Source organism: Gopherus evgoodei, chromosome 20 (genome assembly GCF_007399415.2).
Source record: "Gopherus evgoodei ecotype Sinaloan lineage chromosome 20, rGopEvg1_v1.p, whole genome shotgun sequence".
Classification (NCBI taxonomy): Eukaryota; Metazoa; Chordata; order Testudines; family Testudinidae; genus Gopherus; species Gopherus evgoodei.
In genome coordinates, this window is record NC_044341.1 from 8,823,502 (window position 1) to 8,843,114 (window position 19,613).

General features: G+C 46.8%; 1 protein-coding gene and 1 long non-coding RNA gene across 2 annotated transcripts in view; both read right to left on the reverse strand.

The window, feature by feature from the left end:
• The window catches only part of RUNX3 (RUNX family transcription factor 3), a 116,286-nt gene that overhangs the window by 70,575 nt on the left and 26,098 nt on the right, over positions 1-19,613 (reverse strand).
• Positions 7,781-18,137, reverse strand: LOC115637728. Its single transcript, XR_003997337.1, has 3 exons — positions 18,126-18,137; positions 10,861-10,863; positions 7,781-7,890 (listed from the first exon to the last, which is right to left on the reverse strand). It is a non-coding gene; the product is annotated as an uncharacterized LOC115637728 (long non-coding RNA).

Sequence of the window (19,613 nt, forward strand, 5' to 3'; positions counted from 1 at the left end):
AGGCCTGATTCCCTTTCCTCCTCCCTCCAGAGCATGTCCTCATTCTTTTCAGTGGAGTCACTCCCAATTTATACCAGTGGAAGTGGGAGGAAAATCAGATCCCATCTGTGCTTTACAGTAAGGAGAAATGTACACATCCTTCACAAACTCAGCCTAGTCCTTCCTTTTGCAAGGGAAAGCTGAATTTTTCAAGCTCTCTTTCTTGAGGCTGCGGTGGAAATGGCAAGAATGGCGCTACAGACAGACCTCGTTTAATCTCTGATCTTCGCTCTCCTCTCAGCATATTCTTTATTCCTTCACAAATTTGTAAGTATCGACATGTGGGAAATAGGTTTTAGAGCTCTTACTAGTTAAGCTTTTCCCCCTTGGTAGTGAGTGCATTTTAGAAAAGGTTAACAGTGAATAAGTCCTAGGATTTGCATGTGCCTCTTCTAAAATACTTAATACTTTAAAGCTACTGTTCCTGTGTCAGGGAGGTCAGCAAGCCCTTAAATCACTGCTTGCTGGGATTACTTCACTTACTATATCCTCTGTAGTTTTTAATTCAATTGAGCTGGTATTTAGTAGCAGATCCATTCGCTTTAACATCAAGGAAGTAAATGAATGGTCTATAGGAAGCTTTCTATTAAAAATTCATTGCAAGCTGTGTCCCAAAGCTCTCAGGAGCAAACATCTCTCAGCAGGGCCATTCGGGTGTCTGGATCTGTTTTGCAGTTAAGGGACGGGATCTGAGAGCAGCATGTGCAGAAAGGGACATGCCATTCATTCATAAATCAAACAACAGAGGCTGGGCCCAAGGGGGAACAGGCTGTGACATTTTATAACCCCAGAGTGCCTCCATCTTTGAAAGATCAGATAGTGTTAATATATGAATTGTGGCAGTGCCCAAGAGCTCCAGGGATGGATCAGAATCTCACTGTGCCAGGGGCTACCCAAACACAGAATTAAAAGACAGCCCTTGCACCCAGCAAAAGGCAATGGGAGTTTGTCTAGGCAAGGCAAACAGTAAGAAATCAGCTCCTGGGCTGGGATTAGCTCCATGTACAACTCCACTGACTCAGGGAACTTGCATGGTGCTCAGAAACTGCAGTGATGCATTTGTCCCAAAGAGTCTTAATCTACTTGAACATGAGTGTTTGTGCGATTGATTACACCACAAAATGTGCTGATGTGGGAATGGTCCTTTTTTCATGCAATGGGCCTGCTTCCCTTCTCAGAGCTACTTTTCTCACAATCAAAACCAAGTCTTTGCTCCCATTAGCCCTTCAGAAGCCAGCAGGCCTCAGAGTGTGGACTCAGTTCCATTTTGCTGGGTGCGTTTTCAACAGAATTGTCAGCCAGGCTCCAGTTGAAGGATTTTTATAATTAGAAGCAGTGAGAGAAGCAGGGGGACTCCCTCCCGCTGGAGTTTAAGATCCTAGGGGTGAAATCCTGGCCCCAAAAGTAAATGGCAAAATTCCCATTGACTTCACTGGAGCCAGAATTTCACTGTAGGGGTTTGCAAGGCCGATAGGTCGTCTTTGCTCTACTGGCTAAAATGTGTCTGGGAGCCAGAAGAATCACCTTCTATTCTTTACTGTGGGGGTTCAGACCCCTCAGGGAGTCACACACTATCAGCCTCCACCTCAAACTCCCCTTTGCTTCCAGCGTTTACAATGGTGTTAAATATATAAAAAGTGCTTTTAATGCATAAGGGGGGGGTCACACTCAGAGGCTTGCTATGTGAAAGGGGTCACTAACGATGCAGACTGTGGGTCACCCCTGTGGTTCCTCCTACTGGTGGTCTTAGGGAATTAGCTCTCCAGCCATTGGAGCACCCTCTGCAGGCCAGTGTCCTGCTAGGCCCCCCATATCCCTCCTGGGCCTGGTGCCCTGTTATCTGAGGCACTGCCCCCTGGCAGTAACCCCTCAGTCTTAGGGTCTCCCCTCCCCAGGAACCCCCACCCACTATTCCCACCTCACCTCAGTATACAGCTACTGCCAGTTATCATCTAGCCCCCACGCCTTGGGGCAAACTGCAGTATCAGTCTACTCATCCCTGCCAAAGTTGGGTTTGGACCTGCTGCTTTTGCCTACTCCTGGGCTGCCCTCTGCAACCCCCAGTACCTATTAGCCCCATGCTAGGCCACAGCCTGGGGCTTTCCAGGCTGGAGCTCCCTGGCTCCTCTGCCTTTCCCCAGCCCTGCTTCACTCAGGTACCCTGTCTCTAGCTCCTTGCAGCCAGGCCCATCTCTCTCTGCAGCCAGAGAAAGACTCAAGCACCTGGCTCCCAGCCTCTTATACAGGGCCAGCTGAGACCTGATTGGGGCGTGGCCCAGCTGCTTCACCAATCAGCCTAGTAGCTGCTTTCCCTGCCACAGCCCTCTCCCTTCAGGGCAGGATCATTGAGTCCAGCCCCCTGCCTTCACTAGCAGGACCAAGTACTGATTTTGCCCCAGATCCCTAAGTGGCTCCCTCAAGGACTGAACTCACAACCCTGGGTTGAGCAGGCCAATGTGCAAACCACTGAGCCCACGTCCAGACTAACCCGCGGCATCGGTGGGTTAAAATCGATTGCTCGGGGATCGATATATCGCGTCTAGTCTGGACGCAATGTATCGATCCCCGAGCGCGCTTACATCGATTCCGGAACTCCATCAACCCGAACGGAGTTCCGGAATCGACATGGGGAGCCGCGGACATCGATGCTGCGCCGTCTGGACGGGTGAGTACCTCGATTTTAGAAATTCGACTTCAGCTACGTTATTCCCGTAGCTGAAGTTGCGTATCTAAAATCGATTTTAATACCTAGTCTGGACGTGGCCTGAGTTAGAGAATTGCACCCAAAAGGTGCTATTTTCTTCACAGCCGTCACAGGCATGAGCAGTCTGCCCTTTGCCCTAGGATGAATGTTTAAGATGATCTGGAACCCAGTCAAAATGGTTGATCATTTTGGGATCATTTTGGGATTTTCAAAAGCATCTAAGTGACTTAGAAGCCCCAGTTCCACTTCTTGAAACTTGTGCTTTGAAGTCAGTTAGGCCCCCCTCATCAGAACTCTCCTCTCCCTTCACTACATAACAATTAAGGTTACACTTGCTCAGCGTACACGTCCTGTGTGCAACTGACAATGAGGTCGAGGGTTTTTTTGAGTGTGGGTCCCATCTGCTTTTCCCACTCTTTTTAAAAAGACCCTAATGATTGTCAGTCCCTTTTTAGTTCTTAATTAATTTCAGAGTTCAATTGCAAATAGGAAACAAGGCAGCTTTTGCCCTTACGCACATGAATATTACTGTTCCATTTAATGTGGTTACGTGTGGAATGCTGTTATCCATTCCTGCCTGCAATAAAAGCCACATGTTTTTAAAATTTTGCACTTGAAAAAACTTTTAGGAAAGGAATCAAGTATGTTTTGTATGCATGGCATGAGATAAAAACTAGTCATAAATATTCAAAGAACAGTTCAAGCTTTATGCTTGATTTAAACAAGTGAGCACAGGGGTAAGGCCATTCAAATAATGAAAGAATGAAATTCCAACTTTCTTTTAGGAATGTGCTTATGAAGAGAAAATGAACTATTTGTGCTGAAGGGTAATAAAGCACCTAAAGACAGAACAGCCCCTTCGAAAGCGATCAAGGGCTGCTAATGGAAATGGGACTTTACGGGCTGATCCAAAGCCCACTGAAGTCAATGGGTGTCTTTCCTTATGGATTTAAGTGGAATTTAACTGGTGCATAACGTCTTGAGCTGGCCCTTATGTAAAAATGGTGAATTTCACGATTGGGTGGAGACTAGGGTGACCAGACGGCAAGTGTGAAAAATCGGGACAGGGGGTGGAGGGTAATAGGAACCTATATAAGAAAACAAGCCAAAAATTGGGACTGTCCCTATAAAATTGGGACATCTGGTCACCCTAATGGAGACTCCATTTGCCTCAAAGGTGTATCATAAATAACACCGCATTCTAACCTGAAATGCATATGAACATGCTGTGCCAGATTTTTCCCTCAGGTACACTGGCGTAAGTCCAGAGTCCTTGAAATCCACACTGTGATATCTCTGACTCTCAGATACATCTGAGTATCACTGACTCTGGATGCAGTCGAGATTGTAGCCAATCCCCTGCCATTACAGTTGCTTTGTAGGACGCTAGTGTCAACCAGCCACCGGCATTTGGAACCCGCTGATGTCTCGCTCTGTTCACAATAGGTGTGGTGGACCCAATAGTCAAATCACAGGCAGCCAGGCTATATTAGTACTTCCAGTGTTGCTAGCACTGGTGGTAGAGCAACCCTGGGAGATGTCCCTAAAATCCGCACTGTAGGCGAGGACCTGTGATGCTGCAGAGGCGATATGCTGAGCCCTCCAAAAAGGGCAAGAAAGAAAACGTCCAAAGGAAAGAGAAAGAGGAAATGTCTGGATGAGAGAAAGGGAAGTGAAAGTCACATGGGAACGAAAAAGTACAGCAGAGTCAAAACAAACAGAGTTATAGTTTATTATTTATAATCTGGTAGCTCCCATCACGCATCAGGATCCCATTGTGGTGGATGTCATAGAAACATAGATCAACAAGTCTGTGCCCCCTGGCATCCAGTGCAGCAGAGGGGCAAGATCTTGGGACACCATTTGAGGCTGGTGTGGAAATCTGTTGTCCTAACACAATGAGGTCCTGGCCTATACCTAGGACTCCTGGAGGCTATGCTAATACGAATAAATAATGGTAATAATCTTGGACACAGAAAGGACACCTAAAGCCAATTCTTGTACAAGATGGTTGCTACGGCTTTCAGGAAACTGTCCTGGCTGCTATCCACCAGCAGATCATCCACTACCAGCACAGTCTGCAGCCATCTCAAATAGACTGTGATCACTTCAGATGGCCCAAGTCAGGCAGGATCGGGCTGGGTCATTACTTAGTCAGGTGACCCTCAAGGAACACCAAGGTGCTACTATGCCGATTGTTGGTCATTCAGTAGGTGGTGCCCTCCCCTGGGATTCTGCACTGAGCCAGTGCCCCAGGATGCACAAGGGGCTGTGGCAGACGCCATCTTTCAGCTGTAACAGTAATTTACACTTACAGACCACCTTGCGTCAGAAGATCTCCCACAGCCACACAAAGCTACTCCAGTGTTATTATCCTCATCTGCCAGATTAGGGAAAAAGAAGCTCAGAAAACTGCAGGGATTTACCCAGGATTGTACAACAAATTAATGGCAGCCTCCATTCCCCTGATTCCCAATCCCCAGCTCTAATCACCAGACAATCCTGCCAAGTTAAGTCCATAATGGGAGGTAACAAGAACGGGCTCCTGCCTGTGTGAGAGCATTGCACACTCGGTGGCACTGTTCCCAAGAGCAATGGGAGATAATCCCAGTGTTCCAGCCAGATTCCAATTGAATAATCCCATTCTGCTGCCCTAAATCCACCACGCAGTTTCCCTGGGACATGGCATTCTTTACAGCCTGCTCGAAACTGTTGCGCAGGAACAATTTGTAGAGTGGGGGTGCCGAGAGACATTGAACCAACTGCAAAGCCTGTATGTAATGGAAACCACTTTAAACCAGGGGGTGCAGCAGCACCCCAAGAATCCCTAGCTCCAGCACCTATGCTGTTGGGTGGTCTTGCTGCCTGCTAACTAGTTGCCATATTTCATCCCAGAGGTGGTTGCACTATGGTGGCATAGGGAGGGCAGCCTGAAGCTTGTAAAGCCCTTTGGGATGAAGATTATCAGCACGTATAGTAATAGAATACATTGTTCTTCATTCATACTCACCTCACCAAGCTGACAGGACAAGGGACGAGAATGTGGAAGGACTAAGGAAACCAGGACTAGCGAGACACAATGCTTCAATATCTACCAATGACTCATTCTCATCAAGTCACGAGACAAGTCTGGCATTGCATCACAGAACACTGTCTGCTCCCTGTAGATGCATTGATTTCACATTCATCCTGACCAGAGGATGAACTCTGAGAGAGTCATTCGTGCATGGCGAGAAAGTAAATACCAGTGCGATCACCTAGGCTTCTATGCAACCCTCAGTATGACCAAGATTTTGAGATGCAACTAGTATTCTTGTGTGGCTTAGCCTTGGGGTTCCTAACTTGACATACCTGAAAAGAAGCCTGAATTTCAGTAAATGTGAAGCACCTATCTTCTGAAAAATCAGGCTCCTTTGAGGTGTTTCAAGTGGGTCACCCCACAACGGAGGCTTCTGAAATCACTAGCTACTTTTAAAAATCTTGGCTAGGGTTTGTGGTAACCTGCTGTAGTTATTAGTATCGAACAGGAAGCTCAAATAACTCATGATGTTATAGTTTAATACAGCATCTCAAACATATGTTGTGGCCTCTTCATTGTGGTAGCTGTACAGCACAGAACCAACAAAACCAGCTATGTAACCATGTGTGAATACACCATACTCATATAACTAGTCTGTGGATGACAGGACACTTAAAACTCAGAACCACCCAAGAAATGTTTCAGCAAACTTCCAAACCAACCTCTTATGGGTTCAGCCAAAATCATGCAGCCGCCAACACCCCATCAGAGCCAAAAATGAGGAAACAAAATCCATACCTTGCTCTTGCAATAGCATATAAAAGTCTTTGATACGAAAGTGAACAAAAATTCAGTCCCCAGCATTCTAATCTAGATGTTTGAAATTCTGAGTAGAGAGGAGACAGGAAAGAAGCGTCCTAAATTACAGATATTCTCAGATTACTTAGAACCTCCACCTGGGTATATCAGCTATCAAAAGGGGATGCTATAATCCCAGATCTGGTCAAGGATGCTTCTGCAAAAGGCATTTTAGGATCCGACAGTAAAATGGATCTGATGCTACAAATCAGAAGTCTTGGTGGGGAGAAGAGAGATGGGATTTCAGGGGAAAGAACGACTGCAGCATCTGTGGGTAGCAGACGAGTGAATGTCAATATGTCCAACCTTCCTGCCAATCGTCAAAACACTTCTATAGTCAGAAACAATCATCATCTTCTAAGGCATGTGGGTGCTAAAAGTGAAGCTATGTGAAACGCAGCCATTTTGGACTCCTAAGAAGGAAACCATCAGGGTCCGTTAGCATAGCATAGGTAAGGAATCAGAAGAAAGTTTTATTCCCGGCTCCACCACCAACCTGCTGTGTGACTTTGGGCACATCAGTTAACCTCGCGGTGCCTCAGTTTCCCCCATCCATAAAATGAGGACAGGAATATTTTTCACTCTTTCATAGGCACTTTGAGATCTACCGATGGAATGTGCCAATTGTAAGTATTATTTATTACTCCATAGGGTTTCACATCTCTTAAGTTTTGCTTTAAGTTTGGCGTTCAGGTAAAACCACAGTTGAATACTAAGACTATTTTGATTTATATTGCCCATTTTAGCAAAGTGCGTCAGTGCTTTTCTGAAGCTTTTCTGGACATAAGCATGTGCTTAAGTGCTTTCCTAAATGGAGGCCTAGCTACAAAGCCCCCCATCAGCTGTCACAAACATTCACAAGCTTCTCAGCCGAGTGCAGCCCACCACTGGGTCGGTAACAAAACCTTGGACCAAGCAAAGTTTCAGGTTTCATTACAAAAGTTTTGCTCGCCTCTAACCATTATGCAGATAGTGACTGGAGCTAAAGCCACTAGATGGATACAGAGAGAGAGAGAGGAAGCTTACTAACTGGCACTAATCATTAGAGGAGTGCTCTGTTCCTGTACAGCTGTAAATAGTTTGTTAATAGATAAGGTCTCAGTAGCTGGTTTTCAAGTCTGCGTAGCACAGTTTCTGGGCTTAGCATAGGTTGACCAGATGGCACAATTTTATAGGGACCATCCTGCTATTCAGGGATTTTTCTTATACAGATACCTATTACCCCCCACTCCGGTCCTGATTTTTCACACTTGCTATCCAGTCATCCTAGCTTAGCAGGATCAATAAAACTTATTGTGCACTTAAGCTGCTATCTCTTGCAGCTCTGTACAGCAGCTCTTAACATGAACGACACAGAGACTCACTGCCAGTTGCTGTAATGTGTGAATGGGAGGCACAGGCTGAGCTCAGGGGCCCTGCGCCGAACAGGGGCCAGTGCAGAGCCAGAAGTGGGAGATCATTTCTATGCCAGAAGTGGAGTTTTCTCAAGGCCCTGATGGTGATGAGCACAGCATAAGAAACCTATAGATAACTAGGCATCTCCTGCCCTGTGGATTCTGCAAGATCAGTCTCTACCCTGTGGATATTGCTGGATGATATTGACCCCTGGATGTGCCAGAATGATCTGACCCTAGAGTAACAGAAGCAGCTATTATAAGGATATTGTCACTTCTGTCAAGTAACTATGCCCCGCTTCAGGCCAGTGTGTGTGATGTGCTTCCCTCTGTGCCCAATGCAGAGGATGTGGGTCTATTCCAAACCCTGACTATAGAGGCTGGCTCTGCAGCCCAAGCACGAGAAGCTCCTGCTTGGAGGGCTTTGGTTCAATCAGTCCTGGGTGCGAAGGCCAAGAGAAGAGCTGCCACACCTGCTTATTGAGAGGCTAAGGACCTTGGGTGAAACGCTGTCCCCACTGAAGTTAATGGGAGTTGTGCCATTGACATTCCTGATGTGTATTTTTGCTCAGACACTGCTTGCCCGTTAAGAATCCCATCGATGTGTCTTCAGGACGTGGACCCAGTTTTTCTATGGTATTTAGGCACCTAACTCCCATTGATTCCTAAGTATCTTTGAGGGTCTGGGCCATGATCCTTGGAGTTGAGGTGGTGAAACCAACTAGTGTTGTACCCCTCAAGACCCAAAGAGAGCAGCCAATCAAGCTCTTGCTGGCTCAGGGGCGAGTCAACCACTCCCTCTTGACATCTGTATCAGCCCAACTTTCCCCACATTAAAACCATCCCTTCTACCCTCATGATTTTGGGGCTACAGGCCCCCATATTCATCCTCTTCCACTCCCATCCTCTTCCCTCCTGCATTTGACTCCACTGGATTAATCTCCTCTGTTGTTTACAGAGGGTGGTTTCCGTTAACATGGTTATGTTGTTTTAGCGCCTTTGTACTGTTGTGCAGAACTCTGAGCACCTCAGCAAGGATGGGGGTTGGAAGGAAGGGGAGTGGAAGGGGTGCTGTATAAATAACAATGAGTTTATTATTGGTATATGTGGTTTGTCACATCGCCCAGCCTATGAGCAGTGATCTGTGGGAGGTTTTTCAGCATTTCCTTTAAATTCAGATAAAGTTTGCAATGCAACCGGGATTTCAGGTCGGCTGGTATTTCTTCTGCAGAGGGAGAACAGGTAGAGAACTTGCAAAATGACATTTAGAGGCAAAAATCTGTGCTCTGGTTCATCCTAGGAAGGAGGAAGAGAAAGAATGGCGAGAAAATGGCACGAGAACAAGCCAAGCCGCAGGACCAAAATGAGCCATTCGGGGCTAGATCTTCTCCTTTGCACTGCAATAGTGCGTAGTCCCTCCTCTCAGAGACCCGGACTAGGGGCAATACAAGCACAGAACAAAAAGATAGAATGTAAAACGACTGACTGATTCCAAAAGCAACCCTGGGGAAATTAGGAAACCCAAGACTGGATGCTTGGGATGGCTTTAATAGAGAGCGTTTCAAAAGTACTCGGTTCAGTTTGCTGCACAGATCTCTGGGCCATTCTGCTGGAGAAAGGAATGGGTCACTGGGCCAGGAGCACACACGCCTCTGTGTGTGTGTGTGTGTGTGTGTGTGTGTGTGTAGGGGGGGCACTTTCTACTGAAAAAATACCATCAGAGCAGCTGTTCTGTACGTGTCATTGATCCCTGTGATATTTAATGTGAGAGCCGGTGAGTAGGATGGGGTGGGGAAATTGATCTAAACAGAGTGGGGATGCGGAGAAAGGGACTGGAATAAGGGAGGTGAAAAGGTAGAGAACCAAGGAGAAGAGACGAAGACAAAGCCGGGGCCAAGAGGGGTAACATCAGTGGAGTTTGAATTCCAAGGGAATCTAGGGCATTGCCCCACTTTGACAAACATAGTCACTGTGAAAGGACATGTGCCTTCCTCGCAATTCTCTGCACTGTTCCCAGCTGTTAATGGAACCCCGCTCCTTCATCTCCTGGGGGCAGCCACTCAAAGTGCCCCAGACTGTGTAGCCCATTCAAGTGCAGATTGCAAAGAGGCAGGGAGTAGCCAAGAGCCATAATTAACCAAGAGGAAGTTCAATGAGTCCACATTCAGCTATGGGGGCTGGCTGTGCTGTGGGTGGGATGAGAGGAGGGAAATAAGGCAGAGAAAGAACGAGAAACCGAGAAGCCGAAAAGACCACACAGGTTGATCTAAAAGAGAAATGAATGAGAGAGTGGGAAAATAACGGAAAAGAAAAGAGAGGGAGAGAGAACTCAACACAGCACAGGAGAATGGGGTGGTCCTGAATGGACAGAGACTTGAGGGACGAGAGTGTTGCAGCTTGGATCGAGGATGATTCTAACTGGCCTTCCTCGGTTTTTTAACCCACCAGGCCCATTTGTCGTCAGTATCTGATGCTCACACACATGCTCCAGGTGTAGGAATAAAGGTGGGATTTTATTCTCAGTCACTAAGCCATGGGACCAACACCCACGATGGAAGGAAAGGTAGCACCCAAAGAGGAGGGAGTAGCACTGGGTGTCCAGAATTCTACTGTGTATGGCAAAATGGAAAGAGATACTCGGCAGCTGGCCGCAAAGCATGCTGAGATCAATGGAAAGCCTCCAGTTAACTTTAACCAGCTTTGGATCAGGCCTTTGGGGCAGACAGGAAGGGGGAAGGGCTGGGCTTTTGACACAAAAGTCTTCCCTAGTTTCAACAGGACAGCCTGCATTTACTGTATGCTCAGAACGCAAGGTAAATCGAACCTAGCTCCAGTCAGGGCTGGACACGCTGCCTGGCTCACAGACAGCATCATTCCCATTTGAGGCCATTGAAGTCAGCTGCATTTTTATAGAAGGGCAACATGTGGCCATAAAATTCTCCAAGGAACAAAGGGATCCTCTAAATAACCCTTAGCCAACATTCCCACTTGCCCTGGTCCTGGACGGGGTTCCTGCATTTAAGATTCTAAAGCCAGATGGAACCGTTGTGAACCCATATAACCTAGTCCAGGTCAATCCCTGAATTAATTCCTGATTGAACTGGAGCAGGTCTTCAAAGAAGACAAACCCCATCCAATCTCGATTTTAAAACGGACAGTGCCAGAGAATCCACCCCCAGCCTTTGGAAGTTGTTCCAATGGTAAATCGCCCTCTCTGTGGAAAATCTGAGCCTTCTGGCAGGGTAACTGTACTTCCTACTTTGGGTGTAAACGTATTGCCACAGGCGCCAGGAAGGCATTTGTGGCCCCATGGATAGCACTGTGCAATTGGCTACTGAGGGTTCACAGGCAGGGTAGCTTGCTTGTGGGATCAGTGATCAGTGGGCTGAACAGGTCTTCCACATCACTAGCAGCAAGGGGCCAGTTCAGATGCCCTTATCGTACACTGATTAGTAAGTAGCTTACTCCTCATTGAAATCAGAGGGACCAGCTGCCGAGAGCTACTACTTAGCGTGAGTCAAGATGGAAGATTCTTCCTCCCGACACCATGTCTCAGATCAGTAACTATACATGTGAGGAAAGCGATCAGGAACCTGAATCTGGTTCCATGTCCCAGCGCACGAGCAGACTGTATGTGCACCGAGACTCACTGGTTTCTTCCAGGCACTCAACCACTGTTCCCCAGTGATCACACAAGTTACAAATTAAACCATGAAATCGCCAGCAAACACAGCTCATTAACTCGGCCTAAAAGCGCAAGGCAGAAAGAGCTAAATAAAGTCATTACTTAGGACTGGCTGGAAAACCATTTTCCAATGACCCGGCCTTCTAACCACAGTAGATTCCACTGCCGGCGTGACACTTAATGTAACTGATTGTTCTTTTTTCACACTTAAAAATAAACTCTCCATTTTTTCAAAAAGCCTGTTCTGCTCAGGAGTCCTGTTTAATTTCCCTTTGCGCACAGAGTTCCTGTCCAAATAGCTGATTTTGACGAACAGATTGCCAAGTACCAGCTCAAGGCCGTGGTTAATCGGGACCTTAACAATGACTAGAGCACGGATGGCTAACAGGCAGTTTGTTACCAAACACATTTCACTGACGTTGGCATAAATAAAACAAAGATTTGTGCAAAAACAAGGTACGGCTTTGCTTTGAAACAGAACAGACCAAGGTTCCAGTGGGCATAATTTGAATCCTTATCCATGTGTACAGGCCAAAACCTGCAGGTGTGTGCAATAGGTGGGTGCATAGCTCACCTAATCAATTCCCTGCCATTGCAGCGGCCACCCTCAGGCCCTGGTGGCACCGTGGTGTCTATTGTTTTCTGCCTGTAATCTCCTGAAGACTGAAATACTTTAAGTAAAGCCATTAGGATCCATACAGGGGTATCTGGGTGAAGTGTAATGGCCTGTGCTGGACAGGAGGTCAGATGAGAGGATCTAACAGTCTCTTCCGGCCTTAAACTCCAGGAAAAAATAACATAGGAGGTTAGGTGATGTGAATGGCTCAGGGGACAGGGAGTCTCCTTGTTAGGTGGCCTGCTAAAATCCAGCCCTCGTCAATAGTGACCCTGAATTGTTACTGTCACAAGGCCTTTGTGAAGTGTGTTTGGTGGGGGTCAGGCCAGTTCACAGTGCCCACACTACAGACATCAGCGCAACTGGAACCAAATGTTGGCAACCTGCACAGAATGGCCCCAAAACAACTGGGCCAGGTAGACTGTCTCATCCCAGAAGATAGCTTCTCCAGGTCAGGAGCAATGCACATTGGAAAACTGGTCATCTGGGGCCTCTTCCTTTGTGGTTCTAAGCCCCTGTGACTCTCAGTCATTGTACTGCCGAGGGACAGTGCACGCCCGGAATAGTTACATAGCAAGAACCCCTTGGTTGCCAGCAAGGATAGCCCTGGAATCTTCAGCACAACAAGCAGCCCCCTCCCACTTAAGCTAGAGGAGCAACTCCATTAGCTGCCTGGTAGCAGTAGCAGGCTCTTAGTCTCTGTGTACACTAGCCAGCAGAGGGGAATATGACACACTTAGCCAGCATGTTCCATGTGCACTTTTGAAATGACTAGTTATTTATAGGCCACTGCTGTCCGGCAGTTTGCATTGACAGGAGTAGCAGAGATCCCTTTTGTAAGAACCTCACGCAGAGGTCGGGCGGCTTCAGTTTCAGACGAAAACCTAGTGCAAGCTGCCAGAAGTAAGTTTGTCCTGAGCGCACCAAAGTTGCTGTGGCAGCTGCTAGTTGACGGAGCTCTCTCCAGACGTCTGACTCAGTCCATCCCATCCTCCCCTTTTAAACCACACAGGGAAAAAACTTTTTCAGACGGGATTTCTATTGCTGACACTTTGTTCTTCTCTGGGGACCTCAAAGGGCCAGATTCTGACATCCTTGCCCAACCTGAATACAGCCTGACTCTGTGAGTGCTGCCAGTTTTGCTCTGCCTAGCATGTTTGCTTGTGCATGAATCATCTCTGCACTGGAAACACCTTTTTCCAGATAAAAATTCAACAACTGGACATAGCCCCAAGAAAAAGGCAATGTGGTCTAGTGGCTAGAACACTTGTCTGGGATTCAGGAGACCTGGGTTTTATTCCTGGCTGTGCCACTGACCTGCTGGATGAGCCTGTACAAGTTACTTCCTGTCACTGTTTCCCCTGCTATCTTTTGTCTGTCTTGCTTATTTAAATTGTAAGATCTTCGGGCAAAGACCATCTCTTGCTATGCATACGTACAGCACCTAGCACCCTGGGTCCCCAATCTTATCTGGGTTCTCCAGACACTAGCCTAATACCCAGAAATATTAACAAATTACCTTTCCAGTGACACATGGAATGACCTTCAACTCCTAAAAGAGCTCAGTGAAGGAGCTCACAGGGAATTTATTTGACAAAAGTAGCCTCTTTTTCTAGTTGTAAATTGTCTTCCCACTGCTTCGGATTTTTCGATTGATTAGTTATTTGGAATTATTGACCAGCTTCATTTCTATGAATAATTCTTGGCTTGCAGATTTTTTACTGGTATTCGAAGTTCGAGCAGCATTTTGCATTTTGACTAGGCAGAGGTCACACAGCATTGCTTCTGATCTCTGACTGGATGAGTGTGTTTCTCAGTATCAGGTTACCGGTACAAATGCTCACATTTACCATTCAAAAGTTGTTATGCTCTAAATGCTCCCTAAATAGAGCTGGTTCAGCAAACACCCCTGCCAGCAAGACTGGTTGCTCTAAAATATTTGTGGCAAGCAATTGCACAGGGGACTCAGGTTACTATCTAACACAGCACGTACACATCAATTGAAGCACATAAATGTTTCCATTGACTTCAGACTCTAGGAGCTACTCACATGCTTGAAGTTATGCATGCAAATAAGTGTTTTGCTGGCTCGCGGTGGCTTTGAACACAGACAAATCAAATGCACAGCTATTTAGGGAACAATCATTAATCTATTTTGTTGCTGTTCACCCAGCCCTAACTAATAGTGTAAAGAGGGTTTCAGGTCTCCCTGTTTCATTCAAAGTTCCCAAGCCATGTGATCATCTCATTTTGCAGAAGTTTCTCATAAAGTTTGTGTGCAAACCAGGAGACGTCTGTCTGCCTTGGTCAGCTGTCTGGGACGACGGCTACACTCAGACTCCCAGCCTCAACCTAGACAGGGTGAGAGCAAATAATATAATTCAGAAACAGGTTAGGGCTGGAACGGATAGAAATGGAGAACTTGTCCAGACAAAATGGTAGTGGCTTTTTTGGTCTAGCGTGAGCACTGTGATGCTGCGGTGAGAGTCTGCATCTTATCTGTAACATGCAGCCTCAGCTGGTTCCTGGGTTCTCAAGCACAGTTTTGTATCTGTCTGATTTTCTTGTCTGAACCTCAAAAACTGGAAGAGATAATGTGGTTTTTGAGAATATTTTGAGATTTTCTACTAAAATGGAAGGGGGGGGCGCTCCTTGTGAGGAAGGTGAAGAAATTGGCAGAGGTTATGTCCACACTGCAGTCGGGAGATGGGACTGAAGCACATGTAGACACACCTGACCTAGTGCAATTAGCTAGTTCTCGTAACCAGAGCAGTGAAACAGCCACTCAAGTACGTACTCCAGGTCCTGGCCGGCGGGTGGGAGGGCCAGCCTGTGCAGCCCCCTGTGCTGCTCCAATATCATCGCTATTGTTATGTACACTGGATCAAAGCTAGCTTGGATAGGTCTCCATGTACTGCCATCATGCTTCCTGCCTGCAGTCTCGACCCACCTAGGGACTCAGGAGGTCTGGGTCCAATTCACAGCTCTTCCACAGGCTTCCCAAGGACTCTGTGCCTCAATTCTCCCCTCTGTAAAGCCACAAGGACAATATTTCTCTTTTCTATTGAATGCTGCAAGCTCTTCAAAGCAAGGACAGTTTAGGGTGTGTCCACACTACAGAATTCATTTGAGTGTTCTGCCCTCGAGTTCCTTCCCACACTAATGGGTGTACAATGGAGCCCTGATCTCAGTGGGGGCCTCTGGGCAGGTTCATAGAACTTTACAGTGTTCAAGATAGGCCATGCTCACGTTCTTGACATTTCAGTTCCCGGGATGATGAAACGAAAACATTTCAGAGCCATCTCTGCCAGACACCGAACTTCACTTCCACTTCGCTCAGTCAGAATTTGAGTTTCCTAGATTCTCACAGGATCGGGCCCTGTATCTATAAATAGAACTACAGCAGCTACGGGTCAGATTCTACTGAAGCCACTGGGGGGAGTTAGGAAAGACAGAATGTAATTCCCAATGTATAGAATTTGGCCAGGACACCTGAGTTAACATCCTCACCCTTGTGAAAAATGATGTATTCAGTGTCAAGCCCATGGTGCGGTATTGTTGGAGGTGCCATACTTCAGATTAAAGCAAGTTGTCATCTGACAAACACCTGTCAGGGATGGGCTAGGTCAGGAATATTTAATCCTGCCTCAGTGCCGGGGGATGGACTCGGGGACCTCTTGAAGTCTCTTTCAGTCTGACCTTGCTATGATTCTGTAATATCCGCTGGCTGTCCAGATGGAAAACAGAAATCTCAGAATGCTTTTCAAAATGAATAGGGGATCACCCTAAGGTCCTGACCAATACTCCTCCTCCAATAAAGCCAGTTGCAATGCTCCAGGTGGCACATGAGCTGTTGCCGAGTGCACCATGTATGGGGGCAGCCTTGCATTTTTCTAACCAATCCCTGCATTAGGTTCATTGAATTCACTTCTCTGTGCCACCTAGACACTGGTCTGAACCAAAACGTCAGATCCAAACACCTCCAGTATTTGTGGATGTTCAAAATCTGAACCCAGATCTACATTCAAATTCTGCAGCGGGCCCCCTAACTTGAAAGGGGTCCAAACCACCCCCCCCATCCCCCAGATCTAAACACCGCCAAGCATTGGAGTGATGGAAATGTGGCTCTAGATTTTTAAGGCTTAAGCCCATCTCTGATTCTCACCAGGCTGAGGCCAAAGCAGACAAGCAGGGAAAATCTAGGTCTTGTCTGCATTAGGGATTAGCCCCAGTTCCAGACACTGACACAGCTGGCCCCGTGCACAATGAAGATAAGGTAAACCATGATTTGCATCCCTGCTCAAAACTGGGGTGAGCGCCATCACTGAAGATCCCAGCATTCCTGGTCTAAGTGAGAGGTTTGCACTGGTCCAGCTACACCAACTTTTAGGCCCTTGTATCAGATCAACACCCACCCACGAGCAGCTGTAGGGAAAGCAAATTCTTGCTCTGTTTGAGTGGAGAATAAGAAATTTTTTGAAAGCTGGGGTGGCAGCTTTTGCATTTTTCAGCTGACTGCTAGGTTGCTTCAGAACGTACACATGGGAAAGGTTGTGGTCTAGCCATAAAATCCTAAGCCCCTTCTAATAAATGCAAACAGCATTTATGCATTATACTGACGTTCTATAATGTTCTTTCAGAATGAAAAGAGACCATCCTTGAGCATCTCCAGAACTGATATTAGAGAGATTAAGGTAGGGGAGTTTAAACACAATATATAGGTTTTGATTTAAAACAGTTACCATATTTAGGACTGACCCTGAAAAACTTTCACTCAAACTAGTTGTTCCATTAACTTCAGCCATGCAAGAAAGGAACATTCCTGTAAGGGTTGCAGGACTGGGCCCATTCCTTTTCAGTGTCCCTCCTTTCAAGAGAAATCACTAATTTTCGTCCCACAGTTCCACACAGTTGTGCAATCCCTTTGCTTTTGTCACTGAAAATAATTTGCATCAGAAATAAAGACGCATGAAACTGAGATTTCAGAAAAAGCCTTTTATGTGAAATGAAGGCCTACCCACAGCATCTGAAGTTTCTTATATGAATAATTTTTTAATGTCCCTCATTCTGGGGCTTTGTCACATATGAGGTTAGAGCAGGGGTTCTCAAATTGGGGGTCAGGACCCCTTGGGGGGTCATGAGGTTATTATATGTGGGGTCGCGAGCTGCCAGTCTCCACTCCAAACCCTGCTTTGCTTCCAGCATTTATAATAGTGTTAAATATATACAAAAGTGTTTTTAATTTATAGGGGGGGTGTTGTACTCAGAGGCTTGCTCTGTGAAAGGGGTCACCAGTATAAAAGTTTGAGAACCACTGGGTTAGAGTCTCATCTGGGCTCAACTGGTTCAGCTTTATTGACTTAAATAAGAGTTTTGCTGATTTGCACCAGCTAACAATCAGGTGCAGAGACTGTACCTTTCATTTAGATTTTAGCAGGCTGAGAGGCATGACTGAGTCCATCCTTCCAAATGTCTACCAGAAATTTTTTCAAAACACAGTTTCAATTAAAACAGTTTAAAAGAAACTGATTAAACAGTACCTTCTGATGTTTGCAACCTAAACATGGCAGCATCGAGCTGTACTACAGGAGAACCAGGAAGGTGAAAGTGACAAGAAAGAGAAAGGTGCAACGGCAAAAAGCAGAAAAGTGAAACTTATTGATCCAGCTTCATTGTCCAAACTAGATGCAAAAAGAAAATAAACTACAGTAAAAATGACAAGTAAACAGGGCGAGTGCAAGGATGTTTCGCACTCTAGGCAAAACTTCCACCTTGCCCCCCACCGCCCGAGCCCTGTGGCAGCTCTCCACCAACCCCCGCCCTGAGGCATCCCTCCTGCGGCAGCTCCCTTCCGCCTGGGGAGCCGTGCGGCAGCTCTCCGCCCCAGCTCACCTCTGCTCCGCCTTCTCCCCAAGCACGCCGTCGCCGCTCCACTTCTCCCGCCTCCCAGGTTTGTGGCACCAATCAGCTGTTTGGCGCCGCAGGCCTGGGAGAGAGAGAAGCAGAGCAGGGCGGCGTGCTCAGGGGAGGAAGCAGAGCAGAGGTGAGCTGGGGCAGGGAGTGGTTCCCCTATGTGCCGTGCCTCCCCTTACTTGCTGCAGACGACCCTCCCCGCACCCTCAGGCCCCTCCACCTAAATGCCAACAACAACTGGGGTGGCCGAAGATCTGGCCACCGCAGTCACTGCCGAAGGACCCGAAATTCTACCCCCCAAATGCTAGTGCCCTAGGCGACTGCCTAGGTCGCCTAATGGGTTGCACCAGCCCTGCAAGTAAATTAGATTCTGACAATTCCTGCAGTTTAAAAGGTACCTATTAATACACAGGTAAAGAAGTTTTAAAATATATGCATGGGATTTTTAATGAGGGTCTAACACACTCTGATATGGGTATGTAGCTATAACATACAGACACCCGTCTGATGTTGAGAAAGGTGGGCAGAGAATAACTGCTCTGTGGGCCATATGCCAGATGAATCTTTATGGCAAAGTCCCTAGCAATGAGACCAGACCTATTTAAAGCCTCTGGGCCTGGTTCCCATTGAAATTGGTGGGTGTTCTGCCATTGACTTCAATGGAAGCCGGAGTTGGGGCCATTGCTGGTTCTCTGCAGGTTGGCAGCTTTGCTGAGTTTTATGGAGAAACAGAGGGCTTGTTCCCTGGGCGAGATTTTCCAAACCTACCCAGCCCTAATAAAAAAAGGTGTTTAATTACAGGGCTCAATGTGAACAGGCACAAAAGCGGCCAGTAAAACGCAGCGTTGTACAAAGGAGCGGCAGTGTAAGGGCTTAATTTCGGAACGGCACATCTGATTTATTCTTTATGCTTTTTGGCGAGTGCTGTCCCTACCTCCTTCCAATGAGGGAAAATGGCAGTGGTATTTCAGGAATCCCTGCTAAGTAGTTTATTCCTGACTTACAGTCAGTGAAATCACAGCACCGTGATCTGTCCCTAAATTATCTCCAGGCATATGCTTTGCATTTAAAGAAAACTGCACAGTCTGTGCAGGCAGTTTAAAGTCTGCCAGTCGGCATTTGACCATACCAGGCATTTGGAGAGTGAGGCCAGGGCTGCTTTCGTTGGTGAAAAGGGGTTTGAAATCTCTGCTATGAGAAGTTGGATTTTACGCACAAGTCTGATGTGGGGAGTGGAGGGTGCTCCACACTTCACAGGTCCAGACCGACTGAACTCAGACACATCCGAATTCTGTAGATAATAACCAGAACAAACTCCCTCTGTCTTTCCAAGGAGTTAGGCACCAAAATGCCTTTGAGGATATGGGCCTCTGAATTGCAATGTA